We start from the raw sequence: 26,418 nt of genomic DNA, 5'->3' as shown, positions 1-26,418 counted from the left end.
CTGGTTCTATTCCATTTTTACATTATGGAACCTCTGTCACCATCAGACTTGGAAGCCACTATGACTGGCGGGCTGCATCATGGACATCTATCTGGGAGTGATGGAAACATTTGGAGAGACAGAGAACAAAGATGTTTAGAGACTTAGTTTTAACTCAGATGCTTAATTTCCCAATATAAGATTGTTACATGTGTCAATCATTCAATTCTATTGGAATGGTACATTTCATATCTGTATAGATTCATTAGACATGTTACTAATTTACACAGTGATAGTGCAATACACTACCTTTAGAATATTAAATTAATCTTAGCGTTAGCCAAAATGCCTTGAATGAAATTAGTCAACTATAAAATTATAGGATCAATATGTTGAATTGGGTGAGCAAGAAAGTCATGGCCAGGATTAAAAAAGAAGGGTGTTATTAACATGTACTGTTATACCCTATTGAAATGAACAGTAATGTCTTAGTTCATGAACATTTCTGTTTGCACAAAATTCAGTTCGCAAACAAAAAGCTTTGGCAAAATTTTGCTTCCATTCACAAACTCTTCATCAGGTGACAAACAGCACCTGGCTGTCCCCACACAAGCACAAATGTAGCCATCTTCCCCAAAACTGTAAAACAAATTACATCTGTAAGTTGAGGTGCCATTGTATCTTATCTGGCATAAAGAAGAGAGAGGGGAAAAAAGGGAAAGCTAAGAAAAAAAGAATCACAGAGAGGAAACAAAAGGACAAAGGAAATAAGAAAGTAACAGTGGAAGGGAGTCTTAGTCTAGAAAAAACTAGCATGTGCTGGCAGAGAGTCATCAGCATTGCTTGGAGGGCCAGTAATTCTCAACCTCTTATGTAAGATTTCACCATATGCTTTGTGTGGTAAATCATTTTCAAGAGTGGATATTGATTCACCAGCCTTACAAATGCATTTGTCTCAACATTAGACCAATATTGTATCTGGTTGTCGCCAATCTTTTATTAAGTTTATTTAAATCTGACTTTGAGGGAAGCAAAATTGTAGATATCTGCATGAGAGCTATTTTTCTCGTGGTGAATTGTTACATCTGGTTTTTATGAGTTTCGTGACTGTCACTTAGTAGTGACCAGCACTGTATTTATGGAGATAACACACTGAAGCCAAATTGCTGACTTAATGATCTGACAAAGTCCTGTCCCCACCAGTTGCATTTGATCAATAAACTCTTCATATTTTCATGATATTCCAGTTTTATGTCACATATATCATTACTACTGCAGTTCTTAAATTCATAAACATGAAAGGTTAATATTAGCTGAGAACGCCATGTACAATGTACTTTGATACTTTAGGTATTTTTACTTCATTGCAGTATTTTTGAGTTGGTATTGTGATCTTCAAAGATGGCCTTTGGAAAGTTGCTTTATTAATCAGTTTGACAGAGCTTGATCAATTTGAACTTTTCGTTTAAGTCTGCCTGACATGATTCTGTACTTGTTTCCTTTGGGATTTATTTACTCTTTAGTTTTTGATTATCAGTTTATTAGTTTTGTATTTAACCAACTAACTATCAAAACAAGCAAGCATTCATAAGATATTAACTTATGAGAAGTTTGCCTTCTGGAAACTTGGGAGAGCTGGCTTTGGCTGTCAAGTCTGAAAATGTCACTTGTACCTTAAGTATTTGCACATGTAAAAAGTGAGTCACAACTGTGGGAACATTCTCTTCCACTTACTGGCAGACATTTGGAATTTTACCAATTTGCATCCTATCACCTTAGTGTGAAAATTTTTCAGGTTTCCTCATACCTCATCTGTCCACACCCATAGATAATCCAAAGTTTTTCCTGTATGAATAAAGGAATGAAGTGTCTGAGAGCCTAGAGAAAGGTCATAATGAGAGGGGGAAAAAAGGGAGAAAACATTTGGCAGAATAGAAGACAGGAGAAACAACCTCTGCCAATGGAACAATACAGCTTAAGAACAGAGAAGGAAATAAGTACCAAACAATGTCAGGCAGACTCGAGCAAAAACTCAGCTCTGTCACTAACTAGATTTTTAAGAAACAGCAAAATTGCTTGGACACTTTAACATTAGCTTAGGCCTTATTTATGTCTTCTATAATATGAGAAAGTAGACCATGCATCATTCTTATAAGTAATTAAAGAATAATGATCAAGAGTAGAAAAATAAAATTAATATAAAAGGCTATTTCTATGCCAAACGAATAGCTGATGCAAAATTAGTCTAAAATGACAAATCTCTGCCAGATCAGGGCTTTTATACTTCTCCCAAACAACAGAAATATTCCAATACAAAATAGAATTGCAAACGTGGATTTGTAAACACCAACCTCCCTCTAATTCCAGTTTTACTTTGAGACTTTTTTTGATTAACACCCCAAAGCCTTACAGACACTCAGAAGTCTACTGGCTCTCACAGTTTGTTCAATAAATAGTGCTGGCCAAAGTGCATTCGCATATGCAGAAGAACAAAACTAAGTCCCTTTCTCTCACTATACACAAAACTTAACTCTAAATGGATCAAAGATCTAAATGATAAGTCCAAATGTATGAAATCATTGCAAGAAAACTGGAGAATCATTCAAGGCCTAGCTGTAGACAATGATGTATTATTATCGAACCCATAAAACACAAGGAGCAAAAATGAACCAAGAAGTTTCTTCACAGCAAAGGGTACAATTAAGAAAATTAAGACAACCTACTGAATGGGTGAGAAAGTTCACAAACTATTCATCCAACAAAAACTGGTATCCAGAATCCAGAAGAAGCTCAAAATGCTGAACATCAATCAAGGCAAACCAATAAGAAAAAGGCTAATGAAACAAAACAGACAATAAATACTCAAAAGAAGATATATAAATGTCCAACAAGTACATGAAAAATCATCAAAGAATCCTAAATCAAACTAGACAATATTTTACCCCAGTTAAAGTGGTTATTTTATAATTATAAATGCTAGTAGCGATGTGGAGGAAAAAACACTCTTTATCTGCTGTTGGTAGAAATGCAAATTAGTACAATCATTACAGAAAACTGTAGAGGTTGCTCAAAAATCTAAAAACAGAACTTCCATATGACCTAGCACTTACACTACTGAATACATACCCAAATCATTATACCATAATGAAATTTGCACTCCCATTGTTTATTGCAACACTTTCTCATAACCAAAATACGCAGTCAGCCTATAAACTGTAGTTTAAAATAGTTGATGATATGTTTCTGAACGACTGTAAAAGTACAAAATTCCCAATACATCTAAGTCACAAATGAATGAAGAATTAGAAATGTAGACCCTGATTTATTTCATATTGTATACATGTATTATATTATCATAATGTACACAATAAAGATGTATACATATTATGTTTACATAATAAAAAAGAGGTCTGTTTGCTTTAATCATGCAAAAAGTCCAGCCAAATCAGCAGAACATAAGGGAGGCCCAAGAAAGAGAGAAACTGTGAGCATTTCCTTCTAGCCAGTTGTCCTTTGAATTAATCAGAGAAAACTACCGTGCTCTCTGAGAATACATAGGTGAATATAACTCTACTAAAGGAGTGAATAATGCCTCACAAAAAAGTGAACTGACCTATAATTTGGGAGTCAATTAGAATTTCCTAAAAGATAGAAAAAATTGCAGCTGCTTTTTTCTCTGAGCTTTCCATCGTGAATCTAAAGGAGCTATGTATTTCCCTTGATTGGATTCTCAAGCTGCAGCACTGCGAAGTTAGACAGCATTAGTGTTTTAATTACAATATTAAAAGGGCAAATCAAGGCCATGCTCGGGCTGCTAGGGAAACAGCCACCACACCAGTCTTGTCCCGTGAGTCAGCACATTTGTGGACCCTGGGGGAAGAGAACAAGAGGAAGCAGATGCCACCCCTTCCTGGCTGGGAAACAAGAAGACTCAACCCCAACACCCCACCCCACTGTAGGTGGCAGACTGATCTGGAGAAACACAGGCTGCTGTGACGGCAACTGAATGCTGGTAGTGTCTAGTGTTTCACTGACTTTGCAGGTCTAAAGCCTGTGGTGTGATCATCTATTCAGAGGATAGCAATATGCAATGCAGCATCTATGAGGGACTCCTTCAGAGGGTGGTGGCCATTGTTGACTCCCTATTGTCTTGTTTGGAAGTCCTGTATTATTAAAAATCATTGTTTTGTTGGGCTGGGTTTTGTTTTGTTTTATTTTCTTTGTTTCATTTTATTGTATGATGACATGCGCAGCTATTTCAAAGATAACAAGATATATTATGGCAGTCATTTTGGATTTACTTTCATCCTGTTTTGAAGTTTTTTAATTGCATTCATTGTTTTGTTTTTATTGGTTCTAGTCTGTTCTGTGTTGTTTGATTTTTACTGTGTCTGAAGGTATCTGCAGCTATTTTGAAGACAACAAGAGACATTATGGTAACTATTGTTGATTTCTTATTGTTTTGAAATACTGTGTCACACTGGTTTGTTTTGAATCATTTTGTTCTGTTTTGTTTTTCTTGGTTTTATTCTCTTAAAAAAAAAACCTTAAAAATATCAGAAGCCCTATGTTCATTAATATCAAATATTTGAACTGGTTCTGCACACCAGAGACTAAAGTGACCAACCACGATCAGATAGAAAACAGTAAATAAGTGTCTTTCAGGAGTGTATTCTTGTTGCACTAAACCAACCAACTGTATTCCCATGAGGCATTTATGAGACTCAGGAGAAGCACTGTGCATGGTCCTGCCAACCTCTGGGGAAATGGAAAATGTGTACCACAGGCATAAAAGCAATGGCTTAAGGGCAAGTCACTTCTTCCAGCTTCCAGCTTGACTGACTCTATTTTTACTTTATGTAAAGAGCTTAGATCCTGGCAATAGCACCTTAAAATCACACCAAAAACTTAGCAGTGAAGTAGAATCCAAAGAAAAGGTTATATAGGAAACTTTCAAATAAATAGTATATTTATTCTACAGTCTGAGTAATCCAGATCTATGACTAGAAATGTACTGAAGTTGAGGCATACTTAAAAAATAATCCATTTTTTCTGAAGAAATTTCTGATGAACAATACAATAAATTTTATAGGCAAAATTTCTATTTATTAATTATAAGATCCAAAGTGAAAGAAACTTATAGTATGTGCTTTCCTTTAATATTTTTTATGAAAGGATCAAGCCAATAATATAGGAGGCCTTTTTGAAATTACAATCCTCTGTTAAATTTTGTATTTAAAAATTAACTTTAAACTCAGCATAGTGACATGTGCCTGTCATCCCAGTATTTGGGAGGCTGAGACAATAGAATTTCCACAAGTTCAAGGCCAGCCTACACTATATAGTGCTAGACACTCTATGACAGTTTCATATTTTGGCAGTTGTACTTTACGTAAGAAAGTTGTGTGTGTGTGTGTGTGTGTGTGTGTGTTTGGTTAGTTTAAAATGTGGAACAAACAAGCAAACATACACCTTAAAATATTATTTGAGTGCAGATTGTAGCAGTCAAACTAAAAGAATAGTTCCATGTTAGAAAACCTTTTAGTAACACACTGCATTCATTTAAGTGAGAGATGACAGTGGCTTAGATGAGAAAAAGAAAGTGAAAGATTCAGGATCTGTTTGAAAGAAAGGGAAAACAAACTTGATGGTCTATGTGGATTATAGAAGAAAATATGGGAAATGAGAAGGGTTTTTTTTAAAAAAATTTCCCTTAGTAACTAGGTCAATGACAGTGCCATTAGGAGACACAGAAAATCAGAGTAGGAAGAATAGGTCAGGTCTCATCAATAGAAAATTGTAAGATTAGAAAAAGCCAGATAAGCAGTTAGAGAGTAAAAGATATAGCAAGAATAAAATGTCTCAGCCTAAACAAGGTAGTTCCTAGAGTCACAGTGGGATGATGGCATCAAAGTAAAGGTATAAGAAAAATACCAAGATAGTGCTTACTCTTAGACAATGCAAGGGTGGGTTTTTGTCTGGTGGGAGTATACTGTGGAGCTGAAATGTGGCTGTAAAATTCTGTTTCTTTACCTGGTTGATCCGATGTTTGCATCAGTATAATTTTCTATATATTTATTTTTGTGATTTTATTCTTAAATAAACATGTGAAATAGCAGTCTATGCAAGAAAAAAACAAAGGGGCTAAGATACCCTGAACAATAATGATGCAAGTATTTCAGCAAGTTAAACATTGTTAACGAATCTAACTAGATGGGTACTGAAATTTGGTCATTGGATTTGCTGGAATGAAAATCACTGGTGACTTCAACCAGAACTTCTTCAAACAGATGTGATGGAAACATCCTGATTAGCAGGGCTAAAGAGGAAACTGTAGAAGAAAAGCGGAGGAAGTGAATGAAGATAAACCTTTTGAGTTACACCCATGAAGGAAATCATGCAAAAGAGGTGGTTCCTACATGGGTTAGATGGAATCAGGGGAAATTTGCGTGTATGTGTAAATGGAAGGTGTTATAGATTCTTTGTATGCTGATGGGGAAGATCAATTAAAGAAAAGAACATAAATGATGCAGAAAAACATTGGTATAAAAACGAATGTTATATTCTTGTGCAGCCAGGAATGACAAAGCTCTGTGTAAAAGTCAGGGCACTGGTCTCAGACAGGAGTGTGAAGACTGCACACGTTTGACAGGAGGACAGCTGACACCTAGGACCACGAGAAAGACCACGATGTTGATAGAGTTGGAGATGAGGCCCTTTGGGGTGAAGGTTCCAGGGAAGAAATGGAAACCTAGACCCACCGGAGAATTATTACATGCTTACACAGATGCATTTTAACAGATTCATGGTTTCTTGATAGCCAGTTTGTTGTGGTGAGAGCAGAACGGTTTCCATGCCGACTTCTGGAGGAATCTGAGCTTTCAGGAGCAAGGCAGACAGCCAGGGGTGCGTTAAACACCACCTGAATGATGTCACTGAACATTGGGCACCAGCTGTCACTGCTTTGACACTTTGTAAATCCCATAATTTAGGAATAGAGAAGTGAAAAAATCCTGAATTGACTAAGTTCTGTCTGAAGATAGAGGCATAATTTTTTTCAGTCCTGTACAATTATAGAAAATAAACATTTTTTTGTACATTTAGATTGTGTACTATGACTCAGATCTGCTATGTGTATCCAGTGGCTGTTAGGGTCACAATTTAACCACTTACTAGTCTTTTTAATTCCAGTTCAATCAAGTAATTATGAGTTTACACATATCAAACAGTTGTACTTGCAGAAGGTAACTTTATCATATGATGGTTCATTTTATAGATAGGAAAATAAAATCTGTAGAGAAAATACATCTATTCAATGTTATATGAAGAGTTTATAGCAAATTTGCACAGAATATGTCTTTACATTATGTTAGGGGAAGTTTCTTGTGACCTTAGAACTCCTGTATCTTTTCTCAGACACTTGAAACACTTATTAAAAAATAAGAACATATAGGCATGTTTATCTCTTCTACTTGTTCTTCCTTGCTCCATAAATATTTTAACTTAAAGGAAATGTGAAAAAAATAGTCAATTAATCAGCAGTTCCATTCATTGTTCACACCACCCCATGGGCATCAGTAGTATAACCACAACAAAACTATCACTATGCTTAAATGGACAATATTATGTGAGATTCAATAACATGAAGGAAAGAAACTCCTAAAGTATTTATGAATGGCGAGAATGAGTTGGTATTCTAGGGTTTCAGACATGATAAAAATAACATATCCTCTAGTAATGGGAGAAGGCTTCCTAGAGACAAAGGGATTTTATATAAGCTTAAAAGTTAGATATAAAATGGGCACAGAAAACTGGAACAGGCTTTCTAGATGAGAAAAATTATTGATAGGAGGAAACAGGGCATTCTAAGGAAGCAAAAAGGATATTATTCACTCACCAGGAAGCTGTAGTGTTTATTCTCTTCTTTGAGATTGTAAGAAGTACAGACACACTCAGGTAACGGGGCTTGCCTTATGTTTCCCCTAATGTGACTATCCCTCTCTACCTAGAGATGTCTGTTTTCTTTCGCTCTACTTTTCACTGACTCATTTTCTTTACCCTTTTCCACCAGGGAAGGTAGAAGCAGAGGAGGAAGAGCAACAGAGTCATGAATAATATGTTGCTGGACATATTTGTCCTTGGTCTCAGGAGTTCACACTGCCAGCTCCCCAGGAAGCAAAGACTAAGACGCCTCATCTTGATACATTCTGTAATGCAAGACAGTAGAGGGTGCTATGGGATCAACTAGATGGACCAGTGGTTCAATTTGGCAAGTTCAGGATTCCTAGGTAGCAGTTGGGAGTAGAGACTCATTAACTAAGTGTTAAGTGTGAGGATTCATGGGCAGCAATCTGGAGGAGAAGATCATTAACTAAAGCTTAAATGTGAGTCAGTAAGTTCAAGGTTAATTTGACTTCAAGAGGAGGAAATACTATGGATAACAATATGCATGATTTGCCATAGAGTATTCAAACACTACACTAATTCAGTTTTCTATATTATAAACCGAAAGATACGAAGTGACAGCCATGTAATAGCCATGTAACATGTGCCCTGCAATGGAATTGTGTATGTCTCTGAGGTTGCCATTGGAAAGTTTTAAGGCGAAGAGTATCACCTTCCATTTAGAAAGACTATATTTTGACTGGGTGAGGCATGTGTCTAAGAAAGGAAAAGAGGATAAAATGAGTAATATAAAACATATTTTTGTAGTGTTTTTTAATTTTATAGGTATTATAATTCTTGCCCTGGTATAAACTGTGGCCTAGAACCATCTGTCTGTGCTGTACTATATTTGGAACACTGAAGGTTATTTCAGAGAAGAGAGAGTAAGGCAGATACATAGGGCAGAGAAAATCTTTTTTCTCTTGACCCCTGAATGGTGCTGTACATAGTGAATCAGGTATTTTCTTTTTATGGCAATGTCACATTGATGAATAAAACTACGATTCAGCTTCATTTTTATGGAAAGGAATTGATTATAATCAAAGTATCCAATACTTAGCAACAACATATAGATCTCAATGCTAAATTCTTATCAAACTCTGCAATTAGTAGCACACAATGATCATCTAGCAAAATTTTATTAAAATTGTTTTTTAAGAATTGTATGAGTAGAAACATTTTAGAGTGATAAATATAAGTGTGAGGACCAAAGCAAATCTTTCACAGGTTTGTGACTTCATCAGCACTCTATGGCTTATCTTATTTGACTCAACTTTGAGGTTACTGAATTTGTTTGGTCTGAAAATTAAAAGAACACAAGATGTAAGGGTATATCAGTCGTGAAAATAACTCAAAAAATCTGTCAACATGAGAAAACAAATTTTCTATCAAATTTTAGTCTTTATAGTAAAAATATAAATCAGTAGAGTTATATGTTGCCATATTCTTATTCTGGAATAATAAATGTTTGCATGATGCTGCCAAAATAAACTGTTAATAAGAAAAAAAAGGACAATGGTAATGGAATTTTCTACTTGAATTGTTCAGATTATTTGTCTTCTTGGGATGAATAGCTTTGGAACAATCCACTCAATTTTGCTTTTTACTGGTTACAAAATAGCAGAGCGTATGCCGTAGGCTTTCAGATATCACCAAGCAATAAGAAAGAAAAAGATTTTCTAAGTATTAGTTCAGACAGACACAGGAGGGCAGTTAGCAGTACTGATTCAACATGCGGGCTGAGATCCCTCAGATGAGTCTCCTAACATGCCTTCTTCATGGTTGCCTGTTAGACTCTTCTTTTCCTCTTTTGTATACTTTCCAGGGAGAGAGTAGAGATTTTTCTGATGAAGAGGAGGATGTCTACTTTGCCAGTGATTCTCTTCCCAGGGAAAGGATGCACTGACATTGTGTAAACTCCACAAGCTCCTCCTCCAGCCCTGTTCTCACTGCCTTATTGAACTCTGTAAGCCCTTTCTCAGCACAGCCGATGACACCACAGGAGGGTTTGCAAAACCATAGATTGTAGGACTAGAGTGGAGATTTGGAGAAACAGAAACCTTTAGCTCTTCCTAAGCAGTGTCACGATCCAGTAAAGAACGTAGTTTATAGAAATAATTGAAATTGATTTATTATTTTTGTGTCACAGTGGCACCAGACCAAAAAAAGAGAGGCCAAATAACTAGCATTTGCTTTTCAGTTTTTTTTAATCAAAATCTGGAAAAATCACAGAAGATGCACAATCTAATTATCTGACTCATTTTTGAAGAATTCTCCAGCCTCCTTCCTCTGCTTTACTGCACAAATGAAAATCTTTCTCTGAAGTCTGTATTTGGTCTGTGAATTTTAAAAATCAAAAGTTATAGGTGAAATAGGGCATCACTTGTTGGAGGTTTGTTTTTAAACCTTTATGTTTTTCAGTTTTATACTTATGATGATGTGTGTTTGTTCTATATGCATTTTATTGTATGTTTGAATGCATTTTTATATTTATAATAAGTATTTTCAATATAAGCCTGGAATACAAGAAATTCTGAACAATTATTATACTAGAAATGTTTGAAGCAATGGTCACTATCACACAAACTAAATTGTTTATTTTCCTTGAATCTTACAGTTTACTTAACTCTATTAGTGTAACTCATGATAATGAGTACGTTATTCAGATAAGTGATATATATATATATATATATATATATATATCTGATAATGAATGTGTTACTCTGCTTAAAAGCTTTAAAAATAGAATACTTTTCTTGAAATCTTATATGCTTATAGTGAATCTAGAAAAATAATATTTGAAGCAAACTTAAATCATCATGTTTCCCTAGTTAACATTCTCATTTTTTAGTGGGAGTTTTGTCTTAATCATTTATAACTGTTTGAATGATTACATAACACAAATGGTTTGCCTGGAGAAGATGTGTTCTGGGTTAGGTCACAGAATGGGTGGAACATAAAATATTACTAGTGAAGGAAATAATTGTTTGCAATATTATTCTGAGAAATAAACTCACTGTCATCTTTACAAGTATGTGGCCATCTCAGTAAAAATGAAATTTAAAGCTTCATTAGAGGACTGTAATGCCTGTTTTTTCATTTGCATTTTCACATACAGGAACAAAAAACTGCAAAAATTTCTTGGATTGATCTATTTCTTCTTGGCAGTAGAAACTTAAATGAAATATTATCATCAGGCAATCAAATCCAACAGAGCTATTTATTGCCTTTCTGGGCCTGTCTCAGGGTGATACTTCTCTTGACAGAAATTCTCTCTACCTAGTTACCATTTGTGGGTTCCGTGCAACTTTTATCACACAGTGCTTCAATAAAAACAAGATGATCACATTAGTGAGTATATGGAAGAAACTAGTGTAGTTTAGAAAACTCAAGTAAAACTCAACTTCCAGCTGGGCTTCTCAAGGAGTCATGGGCCTATGAGAAAGGAAGACAGCTGGAGCACTTAGGATGCTTTTGTTTGGGTCAAATGATCAGGGCTCTATCACTTTATCTTAAACTTGCGAGGACATTTTATGTTCCTAATGAGGACAGCCAAACAATGCACTTGTAACTGAAGCCTGTGTATCATCTAGCTATGGGGTGTGTTACATTATCCTCTACATTTTACCCCAGAGAATGATGTAAATGACATAGTGTGGTGTTCTTCCCTAAAGGAGCTCCATTTTTCAGATTAGCACTGGAAATCTCACTTGTGAAATATGTCTGTCCTCCAAGGTTGGGGGATGAGTTAGTGGGCGAGTTCAATGCGTCAGCACAGAGACATTTTTCCTCTGTTCTTTTCCTTCCCTCCCTTCCTTTTTTTCTCGCTTGCCTTCTTGATCTCATGCATGATTCTACCATTGCTGAACTCCTTCTCATCACCTACAAATTCCGCATCACTTCTCTAGTCTGTATTTAGTTAGAGACTCCAATTTCCATTAACTTGTCAAATTGCAAGTCTGTTTACAGGAGCTGCTCACTGTACAATTAATAGAATTAAGTGGAAAAAATACAGTGGATTTCCACAACTAAAACATTTCTTATACAAAAGAAAAAAGAAAAGAAAGATGTGAAAGAAAGAAATTTCAAATCTTTAAAACATTTATCAAATAAGTTACAAAAGTTGTATCTTTTTCTACATGATTAAAATTATTTTAAAATAATGAATTACAATTCAATGTTTTTATTTTTTTATTTAGAACACACACTGCCCTTAAAATCTTTATATACCAAAATGATAACATGATATAGAGAATTTCAAAAGATAAATAAGAAATTAAATCAGTCAAGGGGGATTAAAGTAAAGTAGTTGACAATATTCAAAGTCAAGTTAGACTGATTTTCCTAATAGCAGAAGAATTATAGCAAAATCATACATCTTTTTCAAAAGGTATACACTGAAGCAGTCATGTAACTTAACACAGATATGTGGGCAAGCGTAAAAAAATTGAAAGACTTTTTCTAAACTGTATAATTCATGCACTCTCTGAATCACATAACCAAGTGATTTTCAAGCTGAACTGCTTCTTTCTAAACTGCATCAAGAATGATCACTCAGGCTGTTTGTTAATCATTTATTTCCAGAGTTTAAGAAACATTTCTAGCTCTGAATAATTTATTACTTTAATTTTTATTCTAAAGAGAATAAAACTTTGCAAAATAAAGCAGAATAATGCCAATCAAAACAAAACAGTGTGATACAGAATTTCAAAACAAGATAATAAAAAAATCAATAATGATTACCATAGTGCTTCTTGTTGTCTGATAAATATCTGTCCATACCTACATAGTAAAAATCACACAAAACAGAACAGAATAGAACTAATGAAAACAAAACAATGAATAAAATAAAGGACTTCAAAACTAGACAATAATAAATCCAAAATGGCTACCATAATATATCTTGCTATCTTTGAAAGAGCTGCTCATGTGTTGGATATAATAAAATCAAACAAGACAAAACAGAATAAAACCCAGCCTAACAAAACAATGAAAATGATACAGGACTTCAAAATGAGATAATAGGGCCCTAACAATGGCTACCACTTTCAGGAGATCCCCCATAGATGCTACATTGCATGTTATTAGCCTTAGTAGATGATCAGACTACCACCAGTGAAGGGCACCAAGTAGCAGGGAGTGCTTGATGCTTGTTGACTTCTTTCCCCCCACAGCCTGCAGGTGGCACCAACTCATGGGAAAAGGTTGATGTCTGGTTCTACCCACAGCATCCCGCACATGGCACCCACTCACAGGGAGGGCTTGCTTTTTGGCGATTTCTTGTTCTCTTCCCCTGCAGTTTGTGAATTCCTTTGAAAACTTAAAAAAAATCTTATTATCTCCTTTAAGAAATTAAATATATCTGAATATATAGTAAGATGATGGCCTAAAAGTGATGAATATGACCATCTAGAGCTTGCCACAATCATCTGTGCAATTAAATATGTTTAGCTATGGAAATTTTTTCAGTGATAAAATTTATATCCTTTTGAATTCAACAATTTAAAAATCATAAAATGCCTTTCAATCATGGCCAGGTAAATTTACATAAGTGTCTTTAATAGGGAATACAGAATCCATTCATTCAAAAAGGGATATTTAAATTCTAGTAAATATTAAAAAAGATAAAATCTTTATACTTCTCCATTCCTGACATTTATATTCAATTTAGAACCTGCCTTGTGACTTAGTTCATATTAGGATTGTGTTCCTTCACCATTTGAACTCTTAAAACTATCTTTTATTTTATACTGAGTCTTTTGTATTGCTCAGTATATACTTTAAGGTTTATCTTATAATTGAACCTGTGATAAGTAAAGAAAAGCATATCCTTTCCTCTAGCACTTCTGTAAAATTTAGGCACTCCCTCTCAAGATTAGGAGTTGAAACCACCCAATTCTGAAGCAAATCAGTTAGTTGGTCATGGTACAGAGAAGCACTCTCTACATATACATATATACTTTTTTTTTTTTTTTTTTTTTAGATCTGCACTGGGGCTTGAACTCGTGACCACATGCTTGCAAGGCAGGCGCTTATGTCACTGAGCTAAATCCCCGGCCACTATACATATACACTTAATGAGTCTGTTTTGTCCATATCTCCAACATCTCTATAATCATATTTTTTATCATTGGGGGTATCTTTTCTGTATAGGTGGTTGGTATACAAACATGTGGGCTTCAAAAAACATGAGCGCCAAAGTTCATTAGAGATTAGCGAATAAACAAGGGTTACGAAAGCTGAAATATAAGTGTCTTACTAGGTTTCATATCTTTGCTGACTTAATTCTAAGAAAACAAAGAATTAGGTATCAGTAAACTAATTCATTCTGGGTTCTTTCTTTTAAATATACATTAATCAGCTTACCACAGCTTACCTGTGAAATGTATCTTTCCTGTGACTTCATTTATACAGTAAGGACAAAAAATTATAGAATTTATGAGAAATGATGTGCTAGGCCAGTTCCAGTAGAAGATAATCTCCCTCTACGCCTAGTTTATGTCTATCGTGAAAGAGTGTTGAATTTTGATCATGTGATTTTTATCTTTTTCTGTTAATGTGATGTGTGGCATTCCTGATTTTCACAGGTCCAATTGTCTTTGAACACCAGAAATGAATTCCAGTTTGGTTTGTCAGTGTTTTTTGAGAATTTTTGCTTTTACTGTACATTTATAATGGACGTTGGCTTATAGTTTCTTCCTTATTGAATTTTTTCTCAGTTAATGTCATTTTTTTGCTTTGATATCAAAGTAGTTTTTGGGAAATTCCTTCCACTTCCATTTCTTGGAAGAGTTTGAGAAGGATTAGCACATTGCCTTCGGATATAACAAAACAAAACAAAACAAAACAGAACAAAACCCAACTCAACAAACCAATGAAAATGATACAGGACTTCAAAATAAGATAATAGGGAATTAACAGTGGACCCTCAGAAGATGATCCCCTCTGGATGCCACACTGTGTACCACCTTCCTCTGAATACATGATCAAACCTCTGGCCCTACACCTGCAAGCTCAGTGAAACACCAAATACCACAAACAACAAATTGCATTTCACCTCAATAACTGTCACAGCCTGTGTTTCTCTCAATCGGCTGCTTGAGTATGGGGTGCAGTGGGGGTGTGTGTGGCTCTTCTTGTTTGGAAGGGGCTAGGGACTGGGTGTCCCCCTGCCAGTGGCGCCTGTGCCTGGTGCTGGTTCACAGAGAGGGCTTGCTTCTTGGTGAGGCCTGGTACTCTGCCCCCCGTAGTCCACAGATGGCCCTGACTCACAAGAAAAAACTGAGGCCTGGCTGTCCCCACTCTAGCAGTGGCCAGCTCATGGCACTTGTTCAACATTGCTGGGCATTTGAGAAATGCAAAGTAAAACATGACTGAGATTTCACCTCACTCCAAAGTAATGACCATTATCAAAAAATCAAACAATAACACATGTTGTTGAGGCCTTGGGGAGGAAAAAATCCAAATCACATATTGGCAAGGTGGTAGGGAGAAAGGAACACTTCTTTATTGCTGCTGGAACTTAAGACTGATGTAACCACTATGGAAATCAGTGTGGAGATTACTAAATAAATAAATATAGAATAAATAGAAATTCCATTTGATCCAGTTATTCTCCTTCTAGACATCATCCCCAAAGAGTTAGAGACATCATAGCACAGTGACATATGCACACCCATGTTTAAAGCAGTGCCATTCATAATAGCTAAACCTTGGAGACAGCTTATATGTTGATCAACAGATGAGCAGATAAAGCAATTGTGATATTGGTACACAATGGAGTGCTACAGTACAATAAAGAAACGTTCTTGAGTCATTCATAGGAAAATGGACGCACGTAGAAGCATAATGTTAAGTGAAATAACTCAGACACACAAGTTTAAATATCATATGGTCTTACTTAGATGAAAAGCTTTACAATATATATGTGGTGAGGCAGAGACAGAGAGAGACAGAAATAAAATATAATAGATAAAAAGAGAGAAAGATAATAGGAAGAAAGTTTGAGCAAGGACAATATATCTAAAATTGTACTTAGTACAACTGTCTTACATGGTTTATATTTTCTTTGGCCTATTGGTCTGGTTTTCAGTTTCTATATATGGTAATAAGCTTCATAAACTCTTATAAACAAATGAATCTGATGTTGGACAAATAAGAAGGGAGTGAAGAGAAGGACAATAAAAGAATAGACATGTGTTAGGTGTTTGTACAAATTCTCTACATAAATGTGATAATTATGTATTGGAAAAATATACTAATAAAAATAAGAAAAAAGAGGTATCAGCATTTAGTTTTACTGTATTTGTACTTATTTCTTTCTTCAGTTTTGTCAGTATTTTCTTCATATATTTTGTGCTCTGGTTTGGAATATGTGTATATATTTATAATTACTATAATTCCTAGGAAATTGATCCTTCTGTCATTGATTATATCCTCCACTGCCTCTTGTGACAGTATTTAATTTAAAGCCTGCTTTATCTGATGCAATTATGACCAGTCATGGTTTCTTTGGTTGTCATTTGAATCGGATATTTGTCTGCTCTTTCACTGTATGTGTTTCTACATCTAATTTGAAGTATACAGTGAGATCTTTTTTATATGTATATTTGTTCAGCTGCTCTGTGTTTTTTGTTTAGTCCATTTATTTTCAAAGTAATTATTTCTAGGAAAGGACTTGATATTGTCATTTTGTTAATGTTTTTCTGTTGTACAGTTCTTTTGTGTCTCTTTTCTTCTTTTGTTTTTTTGTGTGGTTCATTAATTTATTTGCCATACTTTAATTCCTTTCTAATTTTCTTTTTTATATCTTCAATATTGTTATGGCTAGCATGGAGCTTACAAAAAATCGTAATTTTAAATGGTATATGTAAAGCTGATATCACATATTAAATCACATATAAAAACCTGTTTTATTTCTTTGCCATCACAAGTTACATATTTTTATACTACGAACCATTAATATATGTATATAGTTATAGTTATATTAAACTTTTGTTACTTAATTTCTGCATGAGAATTAAAAGATGAAGATAGTTGTGTAACAACATGTAGTAATAAAAATTGTGATTGATTTTTGCACTGTAATGACAGAATAGTAGTATCCTGTGTTTACTTACATATTACCCTCTTCAATGAATTTTATATGTTCATATAATATTTTATTTTTGTTAGAAACTTACTTCGTGGTCATATTCAACGCAGATATGAATTCTTCACAATATTGTACATATATTTCTAAAATGGAAGTTTGCTCAACGCTACTCCAAAAATACTGAAAAAGGTCTGTTCATAATCAAGAAGTAAACACATCTTAACAGTAAAAGTCTCTGAGTTTTTGATTTGGACTGAAAGCTGTCTTTTTATCATTGATTAGGACAATAGGCGCTTTTATTTTTAGAATTACATCAATATCAGCATTTCACTGAGTGATCAGATCAGAAGCCATTTGGAAGAGGTCACATTGAAAAGAATATTGATTCTGGTCCTGCAAATCAGAGTATATTGGGATTGTATAGCTGACTGACACAAAACAACTAGTTATATCCATGTTTCTGCTTCCAAAACTGTATACCATAGTATATATTTTTATGTTTATAAACTTTCACAAGCTGGTTATTCCACATGGCCAACATACTGCCACACAGGATCTTTGTTCAGGTGATTTCAGCTATTGAATAATTCTTCTTTGTCTCCTAACGTCTCTGGCCTCTCCTAGTTCATAAATGTCCCCTTTTATCTCACTGTGAGTTCCTGTGACTCATTAGAATACTCCAACCTACTCAAAACCCTATTTTAGAGGTAAAGAAATATATTATTTAAGGAACATTCACTTATAAGTAGTAAGAACAAATTTTAATTCTTAATTCCAAAATATTACAAACATACTTTTCTAGTATTGATTTGGCCTCTTTATGTGTTGTTTCCATGTAATTACCACGTTAATAATTATCATCCTCCCCAAACCAGTTTGGTTGACCATGTGTTAGAGACGAGGCCTGTATCCTTTCTCCTTCTTATTTAACCAGTTCTTCTACAGTGTGATCTATTACAGATTACATTTTACAATTTGTGCAAAGATATTGCCAGCTAATAGGATGAGAATGTTTGTGCTAACAATATCTGGGATCTATATAAGACTATTACTACTTTTACCCCTTTGCAAACCATTCCATCTTCAAAGGCTGTCTTTGGGGTTGAGTTCACCCCTCAGGTGAATATGCCCAACTGCAAGAATATTCTAGACTCTTCCCAAACACAAGCATTTATTGCTCTGAATGAGATAGAGGATGTGGCATCTCCTGATCTGGGAATCTTTGAGTCTTAAGATCTGGAAGTCTTCCAAACTTCCATCATTTAGGTAGATGTGTGCGCTGTGCAGAAGAATATGAAGGCTAAACATTGAGGTTCTCTTCTTGTTGCTTTTGGCCATGCTGATACCTGAAGGAGAATGCAACCAAGTGCTCTGAGGTCCTAAGAACCCTGCCACAATCTCATTTCTATCATCTTTGCTTAATTCCAGATTAAACATTTAGACTAAGTATATGGTAGTTGGTTAGACTAAATTTTAATCACCAAGACTTTATTTTCCATAATTACATTTCTTTTGTTTCTTTTTCATTTGTCTTTAACATCGGTATTATGGACACATTTGTTTTTAACCTGCAATGCAGTTTCAGAGTTATGTTTCTTTGGAAAGTATAGTAGTGTTATCAAAATAGTATTATTGCATGAGATGACAATAATAATTTATATTTATTAAACACTTATCAAATGTCTTCTATTGCCACCCAGAAAAGGACTTAGATCAGTAGATCATTTTGACAAAGCACTTTCACATATAACATCTCATTACTCTCATAATAATTTTCTGATATGTGGACTACAGTTAATTAGCCAGAATTTAGTCCCCTCCCAAACTGTGAAGACACAGGAAAATATAGACTAGCTGCATTCCATGAAGAAAAAGAACAGAGGATTGTGAATAACATGGCATGGCTTCTGTCACTGTGTTATTCTGTATATTAAAGAAATGAATAATTTCAATATTTGAGAACATAGAAAAATACAAATATTTTCTTCTCCCATTTACCTTACCTTGTGAAGCTACAGAACTCAGAAATAAGGAAAGTAGGAAAATTTCACATCATTCACGTCATCTAAATTCACTAATGAATACAAATGTAAAAAGGACACATAAAAACAAACAAATTGTATTTTTCCAAAAAATATAAAATTTCTTGAAATATCAATATTTAGATTGGGAAAAAAACATATCAGACTAAGATAAGCCCTTCAAAGCTTTTTACATGCCATTTAACATCTGCTCATGTGCAAACATGATATTTAATAGTAATTAAATTCCTTCCTGTTAAGATATGCAAAAGATGGGGCTGGGGATTTGGCTCAGTGGCTTAAGCACCTGCCTGGCAAGTACATGGTCATGAGTTTGATCCTTGGCACCAAAAAACAAAACAAAACAAACAAACAAACAAAAAGATATGCAAAAGAAAAAGAGGCTTCTTATGGCAGTTTTCATTCAGTGTTGTCTGAATCTATCTTGTGAGGCAAGAAAAATAAAGTATAAGAACTGGAAAAGAAGAAATGAAACTTTCATTAACTGCAAATAGCATATAAAATATCTGAAAGGATGAAAATTCAAAAGATTGAATTGCGAAGAGCAATAATTCAGCAAGGGTGTAAACACAGATAATAATGAACAAAATTTGGTAGCATTTCTAGTACAGTAGAAACAAAGTTAAAATGATTCTTTTTTATAAATATAACCTTTATAATATCAGAAAATCATAAACTAACAAGGAATAAATCTAACAAAGTTGTCCAAATTGTGTAGAATTACATGACTTAATTAAAATATAGTTTTAAAAATTTCAATAAAAGACGTACATTATATTCAAGAGTGACTCAATATTCTATGTTAATTTTCCCCAGTTGATCTATGACTAGGTATTTTAAAGTTTCCCTTTCCAATAAAATTTAACATAATAAGTTAACAATTTATATAACTGCAAAAGATACAAAACATCAAGACATTCTGAAATACAACTTGAGAAAAATTACACTAACAGAAATAGATTGTGAAATTTCTGCTAATTAGGACAGTGTGGTGTTGTTTCAGGGATATGCAAGGTCAGCCAGGCAGAAAGTTGAATCTAATAAAGGATATGTAAAGAATGGAGACGTCTGGAGTGATATCAAAGAGGCATTGTTAGTGGAGGAAACCCACACTCTTCATTAAGTGGAATTATGCCAATGGATTAAGTATAGGAAACAAATAAAAATTACCAGTTTCTAAAATTAGTTACACGAAATTTTTAATTGTAAATGTAAAAGAATTAAGATTAGAACTATTTTAGAAGACAATATAAGAAAATATTTGTATAATTTCAGGAGTTTTCAAACAAAATGCACACAATCTAAGTTAATAAAATATAGCAAAGTATGGAATTCTGGTCACCACAATATACTTTTTAAAAGCTAAATATAGTCTAAATAGTAGGAGAAATTGTTTCAACTATACAAAATTGGAAATCAGACTATTAAAAACAAAAAAATAAAAACTAATAAAAATGCAAAAGGAACAGTCCTGCAGAAAATGAGGCAAAATATATTGACAGATACTTCATAAAACTGTAAGCACTGATAGTTAATAAATCAAGGACAATACGTTCAACCTTATTAGTAAGCAGGGAAACATAATTTGAAACCCAAAGAATTCAGTTATCTACAGAGTTGGCAAAATATAAATGTCTAACAATTGAGGTCTGATCAGATGTGGCAAAAGATCTGAGTCTTTGATTTGACAGGAAAGGTATCCACTGAAGAGTAGAAAGCATGAATATAACTAGAAGCTGGAGAAAGACTGCACCAACTCTTGTATAGATTTTAGACATGGATATTAAAGACTGACCACTGTAGTTTGGATCTGGGTTAACTTTATAAAGCTGTTGTGTTTAAGGCTTGGCTAGCAGTTGAGGGCCATCAGAGGTGAAGCAAACTTTTACAGGGGGGTTCGGGTGGCCCAGGGATGATTATTATCCTACCTAGTACCCTAAATAATCCTAACATCTCAAATTATAGCCTGGAAGACTTGGAAGCACAGTATTTGTAGAAAATCTTGATTATAAATCTGGAAGAAACTAAAAGCAGCATTTCGTATGGCTGGTGTGGTGGCCAGCAGATGTTCTGGAGGATAAAGATTGGAAAATTCGTGGAATTTTGAACACTGTGACTTTTAAACAACTCATTGAAGTTGTGCAAGCTATGTCTCTGTTTAATGGCCAGCTGCTATCTTTTCCCCTTTTCTCTGTTCTACTTTCCCTTATCCCAGTTCCTTCTTATTGAACAGTTTCTTCCTTTCACTTTCACAGTATCTGCTGTATGTTTTGGATCCTATTTACTCATTCAGTTTTTTACATGAGGGAGACAATGTGATGTGTACATATGCGAATCTGATTTATTTCATTTATGAATATGGTCTCGAGTTTCATCAGTTTACCTATAAAAACCTCAAGTTTGCCCTTCTTTATAGCTGAGTAGTACTCCATTGTCTAAAAATACCACTACATCATTGTTTTTTTCTTCTTTCATTTTAAAATTTTAAAAAATTATACAAAACAAAAACAACAAAATGGATAAGAGAGCCTTAACAAAGAGAGATCATTTCCCTGAATGTCCACAGCAGCTTCTTTGTGGACCTAGTGCTATTGGCACAGGGTTAGGACCAGGAGGGTAGTCCCTTGATGCCAATCATCTGGACAAAGGCATTGCAGTGGGAAACCTAGGGCCGGCAGGAATGGGAATGGAAGGCACAAGATACAACAGGAAATATCGAGGGCCACTTTGGTGTCAGCATGGAGAAAGTGGAGGTTTGGATCTGGAAGAACATGGGGTAGATAAATGAAATGGAGCGTGGCATGGGTGGAAAATTTAAGGGAGATCTCAGAAATGAGTTGGGTATATCTTGAAACTTTGGAGAGCCCCTTGGCAGAGGAATGAAAATCCTAAGCAATGCACTAAAGGAAGAGAGATCATTGCAAAGCAGGGAGGAGGCAGAGGAGGAGGCAGTGTCCCTGGGATTGAGAGGACGCGCCCTGGCACTGGCTGAATCTGAGGTGCCAGCATGGAGTGCATGAGTGCAGGCTTGGGCCACAGCATGAATCATGGAGGCTCTGAGACTGAGCACATGGCCTGTAATGGACCCTAGGGGATCTGTGGAGCACATGGGCTCAGGCCTCAAACCCATGGGCCCATTGGCCTCCACTACATGGCCTCCAGCATTGAGTGAATAGGCCCAGCCATGGAGTGGATCCCCTTTGGTGTTGACTGCATGAGTGCCTGCGTGGATTTCAGCCTTGAGTGCATGTCCATGCCTATCAATTTTGAGACCAAACGACTGAGTACACATGGACTCTGGTACAGAGCACAGGGCCTCTGGTGTAGAGCGCAGGGGCCTGACTCTGGAGTGCATGCTGCCTACAGGCATGGAAGCCAGCCTGGAGCTTGTGAGTCTCATGATGGATCACAAAGCCAGCAGCCTAGAGTGGATGGGTCCCCACCATTGGCCTGGGCCTGGTTGCCAGCATCTAGAGCATGGGCCTGGTCATGGGTGGCCACGGTGGTGCTAAATTTGACTGTGACATCAAGACAGAGCATAGGAACTTTGAAGGAAGTTTCTGAGGTTCCTTTGGTTGAGCTGGAGTCCATACTCTTGGGGTGGCCAGGAAGGCCAGCCAAATATTTGTGAGAAATCTCTCATTTGATTTTACATGGAAGATGGACAAGTTCAGTGAATGTAGCCATGTGCTGTACTCTGACACCAAGATGTAGAGCAGGAGGTCCTAGGGGTGTGAGGTGGTTAAGTCTGAGTTGCCAGAGGGGCCTGAGAGACCTGCTGGATGATGGATGGCATGCGGCTGAGTGGCAGAGAGATGCTTAAACAGATGCCTTTTTAAAAACGTCTATACCACATCTTTGAATTTGTATTTTTTCTTGTTAAACATTTTAATTTGTTGGCTGGATATGTTAAGATGTTTTAAAAATTCAGTTGCTTTTTGGGGTTATTTGAATTACTTAACTTTAATGACTAAGTTTCCATTCAACTCTTTGCATGAAGATTACAGTGTGTACAATTTTTTTTTGGTAGTTGTGGTATTTTGTTGACATTGAGTATGACTTTGATAATAAATACTAGTTTTTCAAAAAAAAAGAAGAAGGAGGAGAAGGAGAAGGAGGAGGAGGAGGAGAAGGAGGAGGTAAAGGAGAAGGAGAAGGAAGAAAAGAGGAAGAAGAAGTTGTTTTAATGTAAGGGTCCTAAATGGAAACAACCCAAATTCTCCTCTAGTACAGATTCGATAATCAAATCATGTCAGCAACACAATCACAGATTTGTATTGCTATAAAAATAAACATAGCTGCACATTCACATGGAAGAACTCTGTCCACATGAGCGCGAGTGAAAGAAACGTAGAATAAACAATGTGGTTCTATTTTAATGAAACTTCAGTGGGCCCAGCGAAACAATGCATTGCTTAATCATGCATGCAGTGGAAGCAAAACTTTCAAGGGAAGCAAGAAAATGACCGCATTATAGTTACTGCTGTGATCAGGGAAGGCAGCTCATTTGGAGGGGAGCAAGCAGGCTCCTGAAGGAATCAATGCTCTGTTTCTCAACCTGGGTGATGTTCTAAGGGCATCTACTTCAGTTTTGTTCTTTGAATTATATACTCATTTGTACACTTCTATGTGTAGGATATATTTCATAAGGAAAATTATACTCTACTTCTAATATTTCTGATAGGTTATTTCCTTCACTGATATCTAAAATATTTTGTGAGAATCAGTTTTATTATATAGGTCATTTTATTACCATTAAAATTAAAAAACTATAAAACATATAATGTGAAAATGACCAATACCTGAGCAGTGGCACATTGTATTTTCATACAAAGTAATCTATGTGGATATTTCTTTTACAATTTTTCAACTATATTTACCAGAATAATATGATTTTTCTATTGATAGAATTCACAAGAGCACGTTCTACAAGCATTCAATAATGGAAGCTTTTATTTGAAACAATGATCAGTTAAAGAAGTACTTGCTTCCTTCTACTCTGGAAGTGATTAATTTACCTGAACTTGTTATTTGATTTGGTATTTTATGCGTATTATTTAAATATTACACAGCCAAAGACAGTGAAACAAGTCGAGCACTCCACGTATATGTTAGACACAAAATGTGTCCCAAGTACTCTTGGGAAATGATGGGGCAAGGTTCTTGCTGAAGTGGCATGTACACCGGAGCCATGCAAAGTGTATTTGTGGGTGGGATATTGTTGAAACCTTACAAGCACCACAGGAGCAATAAACTATTATTACCATCATGTTTCGATGTGGAAACATTATGTTATGATGTTATCAACTAGGGAAATTGAGACTTGAATTAAGTAACCTCTCTAAATTGCTTAAGAACCAGGGAGCGCCTGTACTTTGAAGTAATTTTTAGCTCCTAGGCTATCTCCAGCCAGAGTCCATTCTTTTATTACTACAGGGGCTGCAAACTCTTCCTTAGCAGCTATCAAAGAATTAGGTTGTTTGTCTGGTGCAACATTAATAATTTTTTAAGAAGTAAAATACTTTTGTGAGTTCACCTTCCTTCATCTGGGTGATCACATTTCAAGCACCTCTTGAATTACTGAAAATGTTTGATTTTTTGCTTTGATATCAGCTTTTATTCTCTCTCTTCTTGCAGCAGAGTTTTATAATTACTTTCTCCAATAAAAATGACCAAATTTCATGGGTAGGGAAAGCAATCCTTAATGATGTTACAATGAACCAATCAAGCAATTAAATGTCTTTTTAAAATTGAAATTGCCTTGTTTTTAAATGCAAAAATACTGAAAATAGAGGGACATTCAACCTGAAAATTAAATTTAACCAAATAAAAGTTGAGGTTAAATTGATAGATACGTTCTTCAGCCTAGGAGAAAAATACATGTCACAGGCATCCGGTTTTGCTTTCATCTTAATTAGTGGAACTTTTGCCCTCATTGGAAAAAGAAACCTAACACCACCCCAAAGGAAGGGATTTTTCCTTCCTAGATTTCCTGATGTGAAACCCATTCCTTTAATATTTTCCATCATTTGGAACATGACACTTCTAAATGACATTTGTGCTCCCATCCCTCTAATATAAAAAAAAAAAAGACAGAAAGACGAGGTTTATCTCAGTTTATAAAAAATGATTGCTTACTATCAGATTTTACTTCAGATCATATAAGCATGTCTGTGAAAGAGCCATGATCCTGTGTAAGTTTGGGGAAGACTGTGACAGGGAGAGATTGTGTAGAAAGGAAAATTTAGTTGAGAAATATAGTGGAAAACAGCAAACTATCAGCCTTTCAAAAGATGAAACTGAAAAGAGTCCAGCAAAACTTTAAAACACTGAACCACTCTCTAGTCTTCCAACCTGTAGATCATAGTTTCAACTGCAAGCTTTACTTAAGGCATAAAAATATCTAGTGCTGGCCCAGAGCTCTGCCTAGCTACATAAGCACAAGGTTTCTCTGTACTCAGAAAACTAAGACACTCAACCCTCAGTTAGCATGATCAAAGAACTGCTCTCCTATCAGCCTGAGAAAATGCAGAGAAATTACTGATAGGTCATTTTCCCAGGGGACTCATTTGAAAATACTTGGCAAACTTACAAAGAACCTCAAAATTGTGCATGAAGGCAAACATGCTAAGCAGGTGCTATTGAGTATTTTAATATCAACAGTGTCTCTTACCGAGGACAGCCACATTACTGTGACTAGAGCTGATTTATCTGTAGTTGATTATTATAAACCAGGTACTAGGTTTCAGTTTGAACCAGTGACTTGGAACAGCTAATACAGATTTACAGGCTGGTGAAACCAAATATTTCCTTTAAGAGAATGATATCTTTTTGCAATTTGATTAACACAACTACCAGAAGTTTATTACAATATGGTAACAATTTTTGTCAAGGCAACTTGCCAACTGCAGTGGTAATAGAAGGGTTCTGCTTCATTGAATTTTCCCAGAGAAAATTTTAAAAGAACTGAGATCTTTTGAAAAGTATGTTGAATCATCATTAATAAAGAAGAAATTAATTTATTTATTATGTGGGTCTTTTGGTTTGTGCCATGAGTCTTTTCTAACGTGTATTCATGGCCAGCTGGCTGCTGAATGGAACCATTCAAGGAACCGTATTGTACCTTTTGATATGTCCTTTAACCATCTCCTCCTGGTTCCCACATACCCCACAATTCTGAGGCCAGTAAGTAACCCTCCACTTCTGATTGAAATATTTTTGTCACATTAAATGTGCTGAAGTTAATCTGTCTTGCATGAATTTGTAGGGCTCCAAATATCCACCAATTTTCTCATTTTGTAGTCTGACAGTTTCCGCTGAAAAACCATGTTGTGTTACTAAAGATATTTAACAGACATT

The 26,418-nt window shown here is 35.3% G+C and overlaps 1 pseudogene; it reads left to right on the top strand.

Moving 5' to 3' along the window:
- LOC100717199 (heterogeneous nuclear ribonucleoprotein M-like) overlaps positions 1 to 22,898 on the top strand; it is a 52,717-nt pseudogene extending 29,819 nt beyond the window's left edge.
- The last annotated feature ends 3,520 nt before the right edge of the window (positions 22,899 to 26,418 follow it).

Source organism: Cavia porcellus, unplaced genomic scaffold (assembly GCF_034190915.1).
Source record: "Cavia porcellus strain 051 isolate PalLab524CR breed Dunkin Hartley unplaced genomic scaffold, mCavPor4.1 scaffold_1, whole genome shotgun sequence".
Lineage (NCBI taxonomy): Eukaryota > Metazoa > Chordata > Mammalia > Rodentia > Caviidae > Cavia > Cavia porcellus.
Note: the sequence above shows the minus strand (reverse complement) of the source record. Positions and strands in the feature narration are given on the sequence as shown.